Raw genomic sequence first — 16,877 nt, 5'->3', positions numbered from 1 at the left:
GTCAGGGCATATGCTATGTCTTCATAAGGCAATTAAAACACATAGCTTTCTCCACTGAAATGTGTGTTGGCCTTCACCGCCTAAAGCAAATTAAAATGGCATTTGTCTTAAACTAGGTTTCAGCGGCACAATATCTAAAGGCAAAAAAAAAAAAAAAAAACCCAAAACAAACAAAAAACAAAAACAAAAAAACCATGGAAGTCTATAGATGTCATGGCAAAGATAGACTAGTTCAATCTCTCATATTTGGGGTGAGGTTGCAAATCACTCCCCGAGTGGGACTGTACTAATGGGTAAAGACTTTCTGGCTCCCGTGTCTATCACAGTGTATGGGTTCTTGGTGGAAAACCCCAGGGGACCTTTTCCCCTATCGGAGCCTGGGGATTTACTTCTGTAGCTCCCATTAGCTCTAATGGATCCTCCCCACATACAAACTGTCCTCTCACTGATGGAGAAACAGACTCCTAACTAATATTCTTGTGACATTTATATCTAGAGTTCAGAGATGGACAGAGGGCTGCATTAACCGGCTTTGGATAGTGTTATGATACCATTATGCTAATAGAGATTTGTGTCAGCTCCTTTTTAGAGCGCCATAATTCTACCTTTAAAACTCTCTTTCAGGTAAAGCAAATTTTTCAATATTAGTATTAACTTTTTGTCATTGTTGTTTTTTGCAAAGGAACAATAACCACCATCATAGAAAACAAATGACTATTTTACTTGCCTGGCAATAGTTTGTGGAAGGCGATTTTCAGTCCACTTGCTCTTTAGAGAGGCTTCTACCTGATTTGCCCTGAGCTCAGGGCACAGCGACAATCGTCCTCCCTCGTTTGGCTCTGCCAGTCACGAGTGTTACAGGACACCTGTGAGGGAGGTGTTCGGTGGAAAGCTTCCACTGAGGAGACTGAAGGCACCCAAGGAGACGGAAGGCAAAGAGAAGTGCACTAGAAGCATGAGATTTTGTGGAAATTGGAGGCTGCAGCCTGCCTGAATTAGAAATCAGGTAGCTGATTCCCAAGGTTGGTGGGAACTTAGTATCTCCCAGGCAAGTTGCCTGCCAGAGCTTCTGAGAAGGAAGTGGAGAATCATACAGGGCCTGGGCCTAATTTCCTTCCATTGCCTTTAAAGGGCACAGCACAGGGGGTTCCTCTGTAACTGTGTGATGAATGAACAGGTAGGGCTGCCACTGGCTTTTGTCCGTTCCTCTTACCAGCTTCATAACCTCCCCAAGCCTCATTTTCCTGCCCTCTAACCTAGGGAGAGAAATCTTCTCAGACTTCACAGAGCCTTCATGAGGAGTCCAGGAGTTAAAGCATACAGAGGCTCTAGCTCAATGCCTAACCTGGGGTAGGCTCTCAATTGGTGTTTGTTGCTGGGGGTGGTTTTCCTTCTCATACAACTTCTGCAGACAGAGGGCCATTCTCAATAGAGACACCTTTTAGCAGCAAATTGGCCTACTAGCAGTCCAGCAGAAGCAAGGTATGAATTCTTTGAAAAGCACCTGTTTTTCTTAGCCACACTGAAGGCATTGCCGAACGGAGAACAAGCTGGGCTGCTCTAGGGTTTTTGGAGATCACTTCTCCACCTGAGTGAGTTGGGCAGGCATGGAAGGCAATCCCCTAACGATCATTATGTCAGGGCTCCTGTTGATGAAAGCTTGAGTGAAGGACAGGATGTAGTTCTGTGGGGGAAGGGACCCGCTAATGCCTGCACAGCAGAATTAAATGGACTCACCTAGATGCTGGCCAAGCAGGCCTCCTGCTTGGAGGAGCAGATGCAGGTAGGCAGGCTCCAATGCAGGGACCTAGAAGGGACTGATCTACCCGATTTGGTCTCTTCTTCCAAACTTGTGAATCAGGTAGGTCCCTTCTCCAGCCATGAGATGAGGGAGGTATCAGGTGGAGGAATAGTATTACCCTATGGTGTCTTCTCCATGGAAACAAAGAAGTGAGGGATAAGTGGTCCTCCTAAACTCGTTGCAAGGTGTCCCTGAACCCATTCTTTAGAGAGCTCGATGCACAACTATCTTAACGTTGTCCTGGTACAAAGTCCCTGATACTTCTTTGTTCTAGAGTGATAATCTTTATATTTCCTTATTTTTTGAACTCCAACATCCACTAACCTGGATTGTATGTGAGGCCTTGAGGGGAGTGATTAGAAAGGAAAGGGGCAGAATGTGTGGTTGTATGATGGGCGATCAGCTAGCAAGATGCACATATTGGCATTAAAAACCAACCAACCAACCAAAAAACCCCAGAAAGGATAATGTCTTCAGGTAGATGAAAAATCTGAATAAAAGGATGGTGCAGAGGGTGTTTTGAAGGCGATGACTTTTTACGAAAGGACAAGGGGCTGCTGGGGGTTTCTGGGGGAGGAGAATGCCCTGTGTGTCTTTATATGAGCAGCTTGGGGAGGCTTTGTGTCTCGTTTTCTGGCAGGGACTAAATCTACAGCATCTTCTCCCAACCCAGGCTCTGCCCTCTTCTCCCTGTCACCACCACTTTCTCTTCCCCGTGACCCTTTCCCCCTCAGCCTGTGGTCTGCATCCAGGGCAATGGAAATATTGCAATTAACATGATGGATTAATTGCCGCCTGAGCCCTACACTATATCCAGTGGGCCCCACTGGTCCCCTTACCTCAACCAAGTCTCCAGAGACCTTCTGGACATGTCAGGGGTGTACAGGCACCCACTTGCTATAGAGCCAGAGTATCGCATTGTCACCAGCCCCCTCCCCTCTTCGTTATTACCATTGATTGTTCTTCCCAGTTGTTTTTTTCTTATTGAATTCCTCTTCTAAGTTTTTATCCTAAAACAAAACCAGCTTCATTTCTGGTCAGAGGCCTGTGCACAGCAGTCTGTACTCCTCTTCAGAGCCTGGGGCCCTGGAAAGCCTCTTCTGGGAAGGAGATGGGGAAAGGGAAGGTGCTGCTCAGGCAGTTCAGATGTGGGCGTCTGGCCAACTCAGGAAGGCTGGCCCACTCCGGAGTCTCGAACACAGATTCCCTGCTGAGTAGCATGTTGAAGCCAGCAGACTGCCAGGCGGGCCCCCTGATGTTTGTAATACACAGATCCATATCAGCGTTATGAAGTTCCATATTAATAGGATGCTAAATAGGGATTCTGACTCTGGGAAGAGGGGGATGGGGAGGCATTGAACGAGGTCACCAGTAAAAATGAAAGCCCCAGGACTGGAATAGCAGCAGACTTGCAGGTGACTGTCGAGATGCATTAGCAGTAGGGGGAAGCTCGAACAGCATCTGCCTGCATTATTCTTGGTTCCAGCCCAGTGCCCCTTCTCTCCTCTTTCTCATTGAATTTGATGCTTTATGGAAGCTGCAACGTCATAAAAATAACACTCTGCTGCATCCTTCACCCCGGGATCTCAAAGCCCTCTACGGACATTAATATTTATCGCTAGGAACCTGGGATGTCGGCTGAGAAATATTATCCCAATTTTACAGATGAGGAACTTGAGATTGGGTGGTTAAGTGACTTGGCAGAAGTCACTCCCTACCTACTGAGTGGTGGGGCCATGCCCTGGGACAGATCCCAGAAAAGTATGCAGAGCCCTTGGAAGAATGGGAGAATGCCCTTTGTTTAAACGGAAGAAAACAGAGTGTGCCCTGAACACACCGGAGAAAGGCAAGAAAAGCGGTCTCATCTTCTCCCTCTGACTTTTATTCCCCTCTTGTCAGACTTGAGGGAGTTGACTCTCTTGGCCTGTTTAGATTTTCACTTCTCTGCCAACTTCACCAATTAAATCTGCCAGCTCAGAACTGTGGCTGGGGCATAGTGGACAGTTTCCATTACAGAACTTTCAGGGAGTATGAAAGGGCCCACTTGGGAGAAGGATGTCTATAATGGCCAAGAAGAAGAGGGACTTGCCACAGAAAGACAACAAAAAGACTCTCAGTCTGGAAAAGTGGAAGCCAAGATGAGAAGATCTTCCAAATCAAAGGTGTCTTGAGGATTTTAGAGAAGATGAACCATCGTTTACAGGTTAGGAATTCTAGAAGTGTTGGCATATTTTCTTTAACTTGAAATTATTCAGGAGGAATAAAGCGTAGTTCTACATTTTCCGTGTAAACAGAAGATCATCTATGCCTAGGAAAAAATACAAGGACTAAAAAATAAGAATTTAAATGTATTTATAGATGAGGCCTTCATTTTGAAGGTATGTATCTGACTATTTGAATTGGTAGTATAGTCAATGATAAAGTTTCAGTTTCTAGCACTTGGTGTTCTGGCTAAGGAAGAAAACTGGACCAGGGATGGGATGGTGCTTCACCCACCTATTCCTCATTTCTAGCCACTTGTAAAGCTCTGATGAAGAACCATGGGCTGTGTGGCACCAGGGATACAGAGTCACATAGAATGATGCTTCTGCCCTACCACTGGGGGCCCCCAGGCTAGTTGGAGGAGGCAGACGTGCAAATGAATAATTATGGAATTGTGAGATGAGCTGCTGCAGAGATCAGTACACTGTGCTATGGGAACACAGTGGAAGAGATGATTCATGTTACTCTTCCTGGACTGGCCTTGATGAGGTTGGCACATTTCACCTATTAAGAATTAGATGGTGACCACCTGGTTCATTTACGGGTAAACAAAATCTGTTCTAAAACATTTGACCTAGTTGAACACAGTCATATCCTATGAAACGTTAGGAGGCATCAAAAGCTGAGATTCTCATGCCGAATCCTGCAGGTATTACAATAGTGTCACTGTCACATGCAGGGCATCCTGAGTACTACTAGGGAAGGATGTCAAAGTTGCTTTCTGAGGGCCAAGTCATGCCAATTCTTTGTTTCTTAGGTTTTTAATCAGTAATGTCAAAATAATGTCTTAGGATTGACTTTGCAAAATACTTTGTTTATTGTTAGGAGCACAGATAGATAGTAGAGTAAGTTTTGTGGCATGGTATGTTTGCTTGGGTTCCGGGTCCTGTGTGTCAAAGCCTTGGCCAGACCTGATGTAGCCTTCACCACTTCTTCCTGAAGTTTATATAGATGGCAAGGTAAAGTAAACAACATTAAATTAAGAATCGAGATTGTGGCCCTCCCAAACTCGATGGAACTCAAGATCTGGGCAGCTGGCTGAACCAAGAGAAGGTGGTTGAGGACTCCTTTACCCATACTGGGTAGAAGAAAATGGCCTCCTTTCTCCTGGCTTCTGTTTCAGTTCCAGACCTTTCCTACAGTGTCAACTGTGTGTGAGCATCAATTTAGAGCCACAGTTCAAAGAGAAAGGCCACAGAGGCTAGGATACCTAAGAGCCTGGAGACACCTCAGCAAGCTGAGTCAACAGCTTCATCTTCCTTCTTTATATCCAAAGCACACTTCCCCATAGTTCTATTGCTTAGTGTATGGTCTGTCTCCTAATCCTGACTCCTCTTTGAGGGAGAAGTGAGTTGAGTCTGTCCACAGATATATATTGCATTGAGAACAGTTCTTGGCACTTGGATGGATAAAGGATCTCCATCATCCTCTGGTGGTTGGTAGGAGCCCAGAGGAAGTAGAACCAGGGTGGTTGTCGCCAGGCATTTTATGTGGTTTTTAAGATGCTTTCTTAGCGTTCTCCTTCGCTAGACTTGCCTCATTCAGGGTGCACAGGATGCTTTTCCTGAGTTGCCTGAATGAATGGAATCAAGTCATCAGGCCAAAACTGACTCCTAGCCAAGGTGGCTGTTCTTCGGCACTGTGAATCCAACCCACATTCACCCACTTAAGGCTGAAACAGTGAAAACTGGATCTGTTTGCAGAGGAAGTTTATGAGCTCTACCCTAGCATGGTGGTTAAGAGTGTGGATTCTAGGAGGTGGCTCTAGATTGACCCCCTGTGGGACATTTGATACATCCTGTAACTCTTTGGTCCTCTTTTTCTTTCTTTTCTTCTTCTTCTTTTTTTTTTTTTTTTTTTTTAGAACAAATAAACATGTTTATGCCATGAGGATAATAATGAGTTGCAAGGATTAAAATAATTATGTATGCAAATATTTAACACAGTGCTTGATATGTGGTGGGTGCCTTTATGTTCTCATCTGTAAAATGGAGTTAGGTATTATATAAAACTCCCAGGGTTTTGTTAAGATTAAATGGTTAATTCATGTGAAACACTGGCTTATAAGGGCTGGCATGGTGTGAGCCCTCATTAAAGGCTATTTTTACTAATACATGCCCAGTGCTCTTATTTTTATAAATCAAGGATTTCCAAGAAAGGCCTCATGAAGCACTTCCCTTTCACCTAGCACAAAGAAAGATTTCATTTGAAATGTCCAAGTGGCCAGGGCACTGTGATCAACTGACAATCTGAATGTGTAAGAAAGCACTCCCTTCACATTGCTCCCTTTAAAAAAATTACATCTTTCCCCAACCTTAGAAAGGCTTAAATATTAAAATGCAAGGCTTGGGTACTTTTGTTTTTATAGCAGTTTTTTTTTTGTTGTTGTTCTACAAAAGTACTTTTAAAAATAGTGCAACCCAGTATTAGACAAATGTTTATCTGATTATATAGGCACATCAACCAAAAGAACATAATAAGGTAGGGTTACTAGAAATTCTAAACATGAAAAACAGGCATATTAAAATGAATGAAAAATTATAGGTATTATTGCAGTAAGCTGCTTGTAATATTCTTTAACGGGGTATATTTCCTGAAATTGTTCTCCATAGTGGCTTGCTTGCAAAATGAAAGCTGATTTCCAGAGTCTGCTTGTGCGGCAGTAAACACAACCAGCAAATACTTTCAACTTCTGTGTTTGTTTATTGTCTCTTTGGTTTGGTTTGTTTCTGCTTTTTAACTTTCTGGGCTTCAGTCAGATGAAGTTCAGTCTTTATTCACATCTTCAGAGCTTAAAGCTGTGTGCTGCAGGTAAGTTCAAGAGTCTGTGAAAAATAGCTCTGTGATGATCCTTTCTAGAGGAAAGAAGCATTCTTCATGCTCAGTGCTCTCTGGTGCCTGGTGCCTGCTGTGACGTCCCAGGTGTGCTTGTGCATGGTAGCAGTGGGACGCAGAAAGGCGACTCCAAAACTTATTCCTTCCAGAGCAGAGACGGCGGAATCAGAGAGCCAGGTGGACTGGGATTGCTGTGGCTTTGAAGGAAATGATAATTTTAGGCCACATTGCCCTAGATTTTGTGGCTCTGGGAATAACATGGAGAGAAGAGATCCTTGTTATAGAGGTGGGAAAAAGCTGGGACTCTATAGGGGAGGTTAGGAGGAAAATTCTCCCATAGGGTACTGGATCCAGAATTGCGAATGTGGTTGGAAAACTGATGACATTTATTTGCTCTTCTGCATTGGGGGTTGTCTTTTTGGGGAAGTGACCCTTGTCAAGAATGTGTGACAGCCACAGCTGTGCTCAGATGTGGGATGTGGGAGTGATGGGCACGGGTGGAGAGTCAAGCACAGCTGAAGACAGTGGCTGTTCCTCCTTGGCTATCTCACGCACATAAGAGACTCAGGGTGCTTTTCAGTAAGATGAATTGCCAAGTATGAAGTTTGAAAAGCGCTCACTTGTTTAGAGGAATGTTTGAAAACAGCTCGCTTGGGCTTGTTATGGGGACAATGCATTCTGCGGTACACTTGGGTGAGCATTAATCCTCTAACACTGCAATTCCCACCTAAACAAATGATACTTTGGGTGGATTTGCATTGATACGTTGGACAAATTCTGAGAAAAGTCCTGTAATCCATGAGTCTGGTGAGGCCAGATGCTGTTCTCCTTGAAAAGATCAGCATAGCATTGCATTAAAAAGCACACTTTCACATTTTGCTTTTGGTAAATCATTATGAATGATATTCAGAGTTTTTGCCCTTTTGATAGCCACAGTATTGGCATCTTCTCTTAAAGTGGTGGGGCTTGGTCGAAATAAACATGGAAATGCGCTTAAGGGATCTTTTGATGGGTTTCATTGGTAAAACACCACAAAATACTACCTACCCTCAGTTCTACTCCTGCCACCCACATACAAAACAGTCATTTTTTCTTCTTTTCTCTGGTTAGCTATATTATAGGAATTCAGTTCATAGCATGTGCTCTAATTTCTGTCACCCAGGCTGGAGTGCAATGGCATGATCTCGGCTCACTGCAACCTCTGCCTTCTGGGTTCAAGCGATTCTCCTGCCTCAGCCTCCCTAGTAGCTGGGATTACAGGTGTGCACCACCACGCCCGGCTAATTTTGTATTTTTAGTAGAGACGAGGTTTCTCCATGTTGGCCAGGGTGGTCTCAAACTCCTGACCTCAGGTGATCCACCCACTCTGCCTCCCAAAGTGCTGGGATTACAGGTGTGAGCCACCCTGCCTGGCCACGTGCTCTAATCTTTAGTTTTACCTTTGTCTCTCAGCCACGTTTCTCACTCGTTGACCTGAACTTGTCCCTTTTGTTTCCCTTTTCAAATTTACTGTTTATCTCATAAACAAGAGGAGGGGGCCACAAATCAATGGCTGCCTGGGTATGTGGTGGTAAGAGGGTCTCTAATTCAGGCTTGTTTGTGAGTGTGTAGGCGGCAGAAGTAAATTAGCTTGCAGATTTCAGGAGAGACTGTTACCAGCGTCCTCTGCCAGGGACCATGCAGAGTGCCAAATTACAATTGATTTCTCAATAAAATTGAGTTCAACCTTCCCCAACATAATCCAAGACAGAAATGACAGAGAACTGTCTCACTTTAAACATTTTATTCTTTTCAGTCAATTTTGTTCTTGGAGGTTTATTATTGTGATTAGCCTTGGACCACGAGATACTCACCTCCCCTGCCTTCCTAGACTTCATAAAGCAGTCAAGAGTCAGCTGAGGAAGAGCAGGAGCGATGGGCCAGCCCCCAGGCCACCCCTCTGGGGCGGGGCTTCTCACTGGGTACCACGTGAAGATGCTATTGGCTTTTAAGGTCCAAAAGTATAAGAGTTCGCTGTCTGTTTCAAATGAATCCTGTGCTCAGAGCACCAGGGGCTGTTTCCAGCAGGTTGCTTCCCTTCTCTCCAATCAATCACTCGCGTCCCTCTCTCTCTCCCATGCATGAGCATGCTCAAATGCATACATGCGTTCCCCCTGCCTTCTGCTCAGAGCCCATTGCTTTGGGAACCACCAACCAACCAACCTAATTAAAACACGTTTTTCCAATTGCTGGAGCAATTCCCTGAGTGCTGTGCCTCGCCACCACCACACTGGGCCTACTCAGCTCACTACCTGTATTGAGCTTCCAAAGAGGCTCATCTCACTGCAAAAGAAGTGAATCCATTTCATATTGCTTTGCATTCTGGGATTGAAGTCCTGCATCTTCTTCTCTGGAAGCCAGCCTCTTCTGAGGAAGAGGGATGAACACACGTGGTGTTAATAGCACATCACTACCTCCTCCACCACTACCAAGGCTTTCCCTGCCATCTATGCCAATGGTTCAACATTCAGTAAATGATTACAGCGGGCCAGCACTATGCTAAATACTTTTTGTTTCATTTTGATTTATGTCATTTCTCCCCTTTTCTTCAGCTGGCTGTCCCCATGGCTTTTTTTTTTTAAACCATCTTAGCCTTTTTGAAGTGTATAGTTCAGTGGTATTTAGTACATCCACATTGCTGTATAACCATCACCACAATCCATCTCCAGAACTCTTTTCACCTTGAAAAACAGAAACTCTATACCCATTAAATAAGAATGTTCCATCATTTCTCCCTACCACCTGGCCCTTGGCAACTACTGTTCTACTTTCTGTCTCTATGAATTGACTACTCTAGGTATTTTGTATAAGAGGAATCATACGATATTTATCGTTTTGAGACTCACTTATTTCACTTAGCATAATGTCTTTAAGTTTCATCGAAGCTGTAGTACGTGTCAAAATGTTCTCCCTTTTTAAGGCTAAATAATATTTCATTGTATTTGTGACATTTCCATTCATCAGTTGATGGATACTTGAGTTACTTTCACCTTTGGGCTCTTGTGAATAATGTTGCTGTAAACACAGGTGTAAAGATATCTCTTTTTAAGACCCTGATTTCAGTTCTTTGTGGGTGTATACCTGGAATTGGAATTGCTGGATCATATGGAAATTCAATTTGTAATTTTTCGAGGAACCACCATGCTGTTTTTCACAGTAGCTGCATCATTTTACGCTCCACCAATAGTGCACAAGGGGCCCAATTTCACCACATCCTCATCCACATTTGTCATTTTCAGGTTTTTTGTTCATAGTTGCCGTCCTAATGGTGTGAGGTGGTATGATAAGTACTCTATATGCCTCACAACAACTATGCAGTAGACAGTATTATATTCCTCATTTTACAGATCAGGACATTAAGGCTTGGAGATGTCAAATAAATCATTCAAGCCTGCACAGCTGGTTTTATTCAAGTCTATCTGACTCTAGAGCCATTCTAGGAAAAATAAGGGCCCTATTCTATGTGCTGGCCATATCGACACAGATCAACAAAAAAATGAGTGCTTTTCTTTTTCCTTTTAATGGCTAAAATTGCCACATGCCTTCTTAGGGAAACAGAACTCTGCTCGTTGAATATGAGCACAAAGAAGACATTCTTCCTTTATTATTCTAAGCAAAGCAAAGGAGAAATAAGCTAAGCAACAATGGGATAATTTATTCTCCATGCCATACTAACTTTCCTAATTGGGCAAGCAAGAACTGACCCAGTGACTCCTCCTAGGGTTGGGGGCAGGATGGCTATTTTCTATCAGCCTAAGCAGAACATACCTTTAAAAAGAAGAATTGATAGCCCAGAGAGTATTGTCTTAGATCCAAGGTCAAAGGCATAAACATAAACTTACGCATTTCATTCCCATCTGTGAAACTTCTGCTTAGCAATTCTAGATTGGAGTCCCAAATCTGCCACTTCTTAGCTTGGCAAACTTTAGGAAAATTTGTTCACCTATTTGAAACTCAGTTTTCTCATCTAAAAATGGGAATAAAAATACCTTTTGTATAACGTCTGTCCTCTTCTTCCCAAAGAAAGAGTAAGAACAAACCAAACAAACTTCTTATGTGTATTAGAGAATCAAGCTTGGTCCCACCACTGCTCTCTCTGGTTCAACCTGACGAAAGTGTTCCCTGATGCAGACTGACTTAATCACTAAAAGACCTTGGCAACAGAATGTCCCAGCTGAGATGCGACTTGGTGCCAGGCTACTGTAGGGAAGTAGGAGGGCACAGCAATGCTTTCCTACCTGGAGGAGGATACAAATGTGCAGACTGGAACAGGGGAAATCCAGGGGCCTGGCCCAGTCTTGGATTTAATCAACTTCAACTATGATGTGGGGCAGCCCACTGAAGCTCTCCCAACTGAAGTTCCTATTCACTTCTGTAAAATGAACAGCTTACTTTTCCCAATAACTCAATGTAGCTTTCTTAATCTTTCTGCCAAGTTAACATAATTCTGTCTTTTCCCTATTTTCGTGGCTCTATTTCTTATATCTGTGCTCCCATGAAATGGGTTCTTATACATAAATGCTTAGCACTTTTCTTGTCATGTATAGTTGTTCGATAAACATCTTTTCTTTGTTTCTCCCTCCTTCCTTCCACCCCTCCTACTTGCACCCTGGAAATGAGAAAGGTTCGTAACTAAGGCTCACGGAACTGTTTCTGGCTGCATGTTCATTTCATGTTTCATCACGATCCAGACCTAATTCACCACTACTTCTTGAATGAAGGTGGATGGTCATTATACAGTACCCTGAACAGGTGAAATAAGTCCCCAAGGATGTGGGAGCCCATGAAACAGAACTGTGGTTTCACAATCAGAGAGTACATTCTGGAATCACACAGATACGGGCTGGAACCCAAGTTCCCCAAGTCATGTAAATGAGGCACATTCTAGAGTGGTGTTAAAGATCTCAGGTTCTGAAGTCTTAACCAGTTTAAATTCCAGCTCTGTCCTGTAGCAGCTGCAATATCCGGGGTGATGTTTAGCCTCCTTCTTGTGTTTCAACTTCCTTATCGGTAGAAAGGGATAGTGACAGAACTTCATTCACAGGGTTGTTGGGAGGATTAAATGCAATAACACATATGAAACATTTAGGGCAATGCCTAATGCAATTGAGTAATATTGTGCTTATTACTGCTGCTACTATGATTATTATTTCTACAGTTACTACTGCTGCTATGATGGAGTCCACTGCCTGCTTAAAAGCATTACTCATTTTATGACTGTTTCTTGTTTTCAGATATATCCTGTGAAAGACACCTTAAAGCACAGTTCCTAGAAATTATGTACTGACATCAAGTTCTGAAGGGATTATACTTCTTGTTTTTAAGTAGAATTTCTCAGATTATTAAAAAAGTATGTTAATATAAACTCATTTGCCAGTTGAATGAGATAATGTTTTTACCATGGGAATTAAATATATGTGTAAAATGTAAATTATGTACAATTTTTACTCACTTGAAAAGATATCTTTAAAGACCTACCACACTACAGTGTAACTTATTCCAGGCTACAAATAAGATTAGTGACAAAGAGAAGAAAATAGTATTTAAAACCCTAAATGGACATGCATAAGCATAAATGTTGAAAATTTCAAGTGGAATAAACATTTCCAAAATACTTTCCTTTTTTAGCAAGACATTGATAATGGGCTATCTCAGATGGGTTACTTCCTCTAACAAACATGCATTATAAGTGCAAATATAGTGGGTTTTTTTTTTTTACAAGAAGGATATTAAGAAGGATGTGTTTCACTTCCTCCCAGACACCACCTCTCCTCAGTAGCAAATAATAATGCACATATAAAAATGAGCACTTCTTTTCCTCTTAGGATAACTCTTCTTAAAATCACATTCAGATTCTTAAAATTCCAGTGCCCCACACAGCTGGTCCTATCCTCTAATCCTTTTTCCATTAGAGATTTCAACACTACTTTGAGTAACACTGGTTAGCTCATGACCCAAATCTCCTTAGTCCAGGGAAGCCATAATGTTAGATCAGTAACTAATGTATATTTTTCTAATTTCCTCCACACATTTTCTTGCTCCTTTCATATCTTCATGGTGTTCTGATGATTAAAGCAGCATTCCATCCAGAGGTTTGGTTGGCTATGGCTGGTGGAGAGTTAGGAGTTGAAGGAGCAAGCCTTAGATTTATCTTTGACTCAGTACCTAGCACAGGATAATATGTTTTAAATAACAATCGTGGTTTAATGAGAAATTTACGGAGCCCCAGTCACATGCTAACAGCTTTAAGCAGATTATCTCATTTAATCTCCACAACTAACCTGAGGCTTGATCCCCATACTACAAATGAGGAAACTGAGGCACAGAGAGGTGAAGTATCTTGCATCGTGTCACAAAGTAAATGGCTGAGATTCAAACCCACCTATGTCTGACTGTGAAGCCTTTATTCTTATTCACCATAAATATAGTTTTTGGATAGATGGGGAGAGATTCCTCTAAAATTCCATTTTAGTTGTCACAAACATTTAGGGTAGATGGACTCTGTCTGACTTATTTTTTCTTATTGCCCCTCATTTTTTCCTTAGGATTCTCCTAAGGCCTAAAGAAAGGTCTGGTGGTCATCAAAGCCGGTGCTTAGCCTTTTATGCATGCAACTTTCACCCATAGTATCCCACTTTCTCTTGTATTTTGCTCTTTTCCCATGTCTATGGTCATTGCACAACTTAAAACTAATTCCTTAGGCTATTTGAGTAAGCCTTTGGATCTCTATTTGATTTGTATTCTGAATGAGAGTTTAAAACCTTTAAGTTAACTGGATAGAGGTATTGGTTGGACCTTCTTATTATCAGAGAACTTGCAGAGTAAGAAAAATTGCTGGACTTAAAAAAAAAATCTGGGCCAGGCGCAGTGGCTCACGCCTGTAATCCTGGCACTTTGGGAGGCCGAGGCGGGCGGATCATGAGGTCAGGAGATCAAGACCATCCTGGCTAACACTGTAAAACCCCGTCTCTACTAAAAATACAAAAAAAAAAAAAAAAAGATTAGCCGGGTGTGGTGGCGGATGCCTGTAGTCCCAGCTACTCGGGAGGCTGAGGCAGGAGAATGGCATGAACCCGGGAGGTGGAGCTTTCAGTGAGCCAAGATAGCACCACTGCACTTCAGCCTGGGTGACAGAGTGAGACTCCATCTCAAAAAAAAAAAAAAAAAAAAAAAAAAAAAAAAAAAAAAAAAAAAAAAATCTGCGTACGCCACAGGAGAGTTTCCTTAGAATGACTTCCATAAATCAAAATGTTTATTTACCACATTAGCTAAAATAACTCAGAGGAAGAGATTTAAAGAAGACAGGGAGAAAAGAAGGACAGTCAGTGTGCTTGGCCACACAGGGGCAAATGAAAATAAAATGAGAGCACTGGAAATGTAGACTTTTTCCAGGGAAGATTTTTTTTTTTTTTTTTTCTGAGATGGAATCTCACTCTGTCGCCCAGGCTGGAGTGCAGTGACGCCATCTCAGCTCACTGCAACCTCTGCCTCCCGGGTTCAAGTGATTCTCCTGTCTCAGCCTGTCAAGTAGCTAGGATTACAGGTGTGCACCACCATGCCCAGCTAATTTTTGTGTTTTTAGTAAAGACGGGCTTTCACCATGTTGGCCAGGCTGGTCTCGAAGCCCTGACCTCAGGTGATCCACCTGCCTCAGCCTCCCAAAGTGCTGGGATTACAGGCGTGAACCACCATGACCAGTCTTTCCAGGGAAAATTATATGGAGCCTGATTCTACTTAAGAGGCCATGCCATCCCCATCAAGTTCAGCTTTTCTAAACACTTCCTTCACTCATTCATTTATTCATTCTTGCGTGTATTCATTGTGAGAACATCTGAATGCCTACTACATAGCAACTGCTTTGTCAAGCTCAAACTGACACATTTTCCTCCCTTATATGATTTTCAATAATAGCAGTAGTGGTCGCCAGCCTCAGAACCTCAGAATCATTGTTTATACTCTCCAAATACGTCCAATATTCAAATGTTTCCCATTGCCTTTTTTCTTTTTGATGCCCCTTACCCTTTATCTTCATTCAATTCATTATTATCCCAACCCTGGAGTAGTTATTCTCTTTTAATTGATTTTGAGGCCCTTACTTTTTAGTTTGTTTTTTTTTTTTTGTGCAAATCACTGCTGAGAATAACTGTTCCAAGTTGACACATTAACCAAGTTTCTTCCATGCTCAATGCCTCGGTGCCTATTCTCCTCTCTGCTCACTCCATAATCACACCTCCCAGAATGATCTTGGCTTGTCTATTCATTTTTAGCTTTCATTGCTCCTTGACTCAAACTTGTTATTTAAGCCACACTAATTTCTTCCCATCCCCTCTTCCTACCAGCAGTTATCCAGGCACTTGAACATGCATGCCAGACACTCTCATGCCAGTTCTTCTACATTTTCAATGACAAATTTAAGAAAGCAGATAATGTGGATGCGAATCCCAGCACTTCCACTTGTGGGCTATGTGATTTGAGGCTAGTGCCTTAATCTTCTTAAGCTTCTACCCTCTTATCTGTAAAATGGGTATAAATAGCACTGAACTCATAGGGCTACTGTGAGTGTTAAGATAGAGAATGAAGATAAAGCCTTTAGTGTAAAGAGAGACTACATAGAGTAACTGAACAATAAATAACTATCATTATTGATATCACTTATGATAGAATATAGCTTTTTAAAAATGTGTTTCATTTCTCTCAAATATAAAGGTATTTCCTCTGAAATCCCTTTTTCCAGGGGGCAAGAGCCATGCCTTTCATCGTGTTCCCATTTGTCAGTATGGTTCCCATGCAATAAAATAGTTGCATGAATGGAGTTTAGGTTTGGTTTTTTTTTTTTTTTTTTTTTTTGAGACAGAGTCATGCTCTGTCGCCCAGGCTGGAGTGCAGTGGCAAAATCTTTGCTCACTGCAAGCTCTGCCTCCTGGGTTCATGCCATTCTCCTGACTCAGCTTCCCAAGTAGCTGGGACTATAGGCACCTGCCACCATGCCTGGCTATTTTTTTTGTACTTTTAGTAGAGACGGGGTTTCACCATGTTAGCCAGGATGGTCTCCATCTCCTGACCTCATGATCTGCCCACCTTGGCCTCCCAAAGTGCTGGGATTACAGGCGTGAGCCACTGCGCCCGGCCCAGACCTTTCTTTAGGCCTTGGGAAGACTAGGTTTTAAATAAAATGTTGATTGGATTTGGTAGCAAGGCTGATAAAATTGCTTTTGAAATAAACTAGTTGTCAATTCAATGAGTAATTAAGGATCAGATTTGCCTTGGCCAGTCTGCATTTTGTAGAAATAGATTCCACAGTACTGAAGAACAACCACAACAAAAATATTTCCTTGAAGCAACAGAATTGGAAAGTAAGCGAGAATGAGGGGTCAGATTGGCCACTTCATGTGAAGAAGGAATCCAGACTAGGGAACTCTGATGTGAGGGAATTAACTAGCAATCACTTGATCTGTCTCTTTAAGTAAATTACGGACAGAAGGAGCTTAGAGGAGCCAAGGCAGGAAGTTTTTAGTGGGAGAGTTAGAAAGTCACATAAAAGCCAGGCGCGGTGGCTCACGCCTGTAATCCCAGCACTTTGGGAGCCTGAGGTGGGCGGATCACAAGGTCAGGAGCCAGAGACCACCCTGACCAACATGATGAAACCCCGTCTCTACTAAAAATACAAAAAAATTAGCTGGGCGTGGTGATGGGCGCCTGTAATTCCAGCTACTTGGGAGGCTGAGGCAGGAGAATCACTTGAACCTGGGAGGCAGAGGTTGCAGTGAGCCAGGATCATGCCACAGTACTCCAGCCTGGGCGACAGAGCAAGACTCCATCTCAAAAAAAAAAAAAAAAAAGGTCACATAAGGGACTAAATAAAGGAATACTCTAGCCACTAAACTCTAGCTGTATAAGTCAGCAAAATCATATTATCAATTTCAAGCATTCTTAAAAAGCC

The 16,877-nt window shown here is 42.6% G+C and overlaps 1 protein-coding gene across 1 annotated transcript in view; it reads left to right on the top strand.

Annotated features, from left to right (window-relative positions):
- PPARGC1A (PPARG coactivator 1 alpha) overlaps positions 1-16,877 on the top strand; it is a 300,335-nt gene that overhangs the window by 24,637 nt on the left and 258,821 nt on the right. The gene's annotated exons all lie outside the window — the stretch shown is intronic.

Source organism: Gorilla gorilla, chromosome 3, assembly GCF_029281585.2.
Source record: "Gorilla gorilla gorilla isolate KB3781 chromosome 3, NHGRI_mGorGor1-v2.1_pri, whole genome shotgun sequence".
Classification (NCBI taxonomy): Eukaryota; Metazoa; Chordata; class Mammalia; order Primates; family Hominidae; genus Gorilla; species Gorilla gorilla.
Note: the sequence above shows the minus strand (reverse complement) of the source record. Positions and strands in the feature narration are given on the sequence as shown.